The 2,691-nt window shown below is 31.0% G+C and overlaps 1 pseudogene; it reads right to left on the reverse strand.

Annotated features, from left to right (window-relative positions):
- Nucleotides 1–741: 741 nt before the first annotated feature.
- Nucleotides 742–1,674, reverse strand: LOC107844290 (annotated as a pseudogene).
- Nucleotides 1,675–2,691: the final 1,017 nt, after the last annotated feature.

Genomic DNA, 2,691 nt, shown 5'->3' on the forward strand with positions numbered 1-2,691 from the left:
GATAAGTACCAATGAACTCATTGGTTGTGTATTCTCCACTACGATCAAATCGTAGTGACTTGATATATTTCTTATATCATTTTTTTGTTTTTGTCTTAAACTCTTTGAATTTCTCAAAGCACTCAGACTTGTGGCACAACAAATAAATATTCATATTTTGAGTAATCATCAATGAGGTCACGAAATACTCTTAACCACCTCTCGCTTGAATGTTCATTGGACCACACAAATCAGAATGAGTTAACTTTGATTTATTATTTATTCTATTACCTTTTGAGGGAAAAGGTTTCTTAGTCATTTTTCCTTCTAAATAGGATTCACATATTGACAATGCCTCCACTTTTAATGAATCTAAAGGCCCATCCTAAATCAATACCGAAATCCTGTCTAGATTTATGCGACATGGATGGAAATGCCATAAATAAGTCTCCTTAAATTTAAAAGAACATTTTATTTCACTTGAAAGACTAATATTATTCAGTTCAATAGTTTATTGTAGTTCAGCAAAGATATTAATAATAAAAAAAATCATCAATCAATGTACCAGCAAAGATAAAATATTTATTATAGCTAATAACATATTCCTTATCAAAAAAATTAACATCATAACCATCTCAAAAAACTTTAGAAATTGAAATTAAATTTCTTTGAACAACATGTGCATATAATGTGTCTTTTAAATTAAAGCTAGAGTTAGATTTGTTGAACCATCTACTTGAAATATGCTAACTTCATCTCTAATCAGTTTGCGCATTTTTGAAACCCCTCCAAAGTAGTGTTGATATGCTCAATGGCTCCTGAATCTACACACCATGAAGTCATAGAAACAGTCGCTACAAATATTTCAACGACAAGAGAAAGTGAGTTACCTATCATTCTTCTTTTTGTGTAAAAATACTGGACAACCTTCTTTCCAATGACCTAGCATCTTACAATGAAAACACTTACCTTTAGGTTTTTTCACGCCTCCGGTTGGAGCTATAGTTGTTTTAGCATTGTGAGTCTTTTTGTTCTTTTATCCACCTTTTGATTTAGAAGTAGAACCTTTCTCAACATTTAGTGTTACAGCTAGTGCCTGTTGTTTTATGATAGTTTCTACCGTCTGCAGCTGATTCAACGGTGACACCAAAGATAGACTCATCTTATTCATATTATAGTTCAGGCGAAACTGTTGAAAACTGTCCGACAAAGATTGCAATATCATCTTAATCGATGAGTCATTGTCAATTTCAACCCCCAAGACCTCCAATTCATTCAAAAGACTCATCATCTTCAGAAAATGGTCTCTAGTAAGAGTGCCTTCAACTATCTTAGTGTTCATAAGAGCTCTCATGGCGGTCTGCTTAGTTGTAGGACCTTAGTTACCAAATATTTGTTTGAGACTCTCTAGAATCTCAAAAACATAATGCATATTCTGATATTGATGCTGCAGCTTTGACATTGAGTCATAATGTAACACCACATCATCTCATCAATTTTATGCCATTTTTGGTAAGCTAACTTATCATCATCACAAGGCTGGTCATCTGTTTTCAAGGGGCATTCTTCATAGAGTACAAATTTATAATCTTCAGCAGTTAACACAATGTCAAGACTTCTCCTCCAGTCGACATAGTTATGACCCTCAAGTTTGTTTTGACCCAAAATAGTTCTAAGGGAGTTAAACAGAGGCATATTGAATCTGAGATTGAAAAATGTTACAATAGATCAACAAAATAGTTATATAAACGTTGAATGATTAAATTCAAACTCTAGATACATATATATTCACGCATCTCAAATAGTCAATCAATGGGATTGGAGAACTGCTCATGCAACACACATATATAATGACTGATTATTCACTCCATAAACTTTTACAGACCTAACTAGGATGGAGAGTATACTATTTGTTTAAGTGAAAACCTAACTACAGTGACATTGATCCAAGCATATGTTACTCGATTTAGAAGAGTTAATACAGATTATCAAATTAGCAATTGAATACATAATGACTTGTATCGAATTCATCCAATATGGAGAAAGGTCTAAGCCAGCACATAAACTTAATAATTCACTACTATTTAATCTAGATAATCATGGGGATAAACTCTTATCACCAAATAAATAAATTTTCTCAATTTTTATGCTAAAATTTTCCAGAAAAATATCACCAGCATCCAGTTAAATAAACCATCTCATACATATAAAATTATATCCGTATGAAAAAAACACATAATGAACAAAATCTTGCAATTAGCCCTTAAGACAATCTGTACAGTAACTCATCCAAATAATGCAAAAGGTTTTAAACTTGATTTCTCCCAGAAAGATTCCAAAAATAAGGACCACTTGTTTTCTTTAATTTTAAAACCAAAGAATTCCTTTTATAAAAGGATTCAATGGCAGTTGGAAAATTCAAGAAACAATTGGGCAATTGTTAATACCTTTTAGTTTTCTTAATCTTTAAAATAAAGAACACCTCTTGATAAAAAAAAAAAAATCAATATATATATAGACAGACTCTTAGCCCATCTATGTAGCATGCCTTAGAAGCCTCCAATGCTATTTATCTTTTTTATAAATTTTTTGCTATTTTTTAATTTTAAAAGATTAAAAATTCACCTTAACATTATACATAACATTAAAGATAGTCATATTAAATTATTTTCATCATCAATGTTATTGAAATTTTCTCATTTATGTGCTATG

The sequence above is a fragment of the Capsicum annuum genome, chromosome 10 (assembly GCF_002878395.1).
Source record: "Capsicum annuum cultivar UCD-10X-F1 chromosome 10, UCD10Xv1.1, whole genome shotgun sequence".
Taxonomy (NCBI): domain Eukaryota; kingdom Viridiplantae; phylum Streptophyta; class Magnoliopsida; order Solanales; family Solanaceae; genus Capsicum; species Capsicum annuum.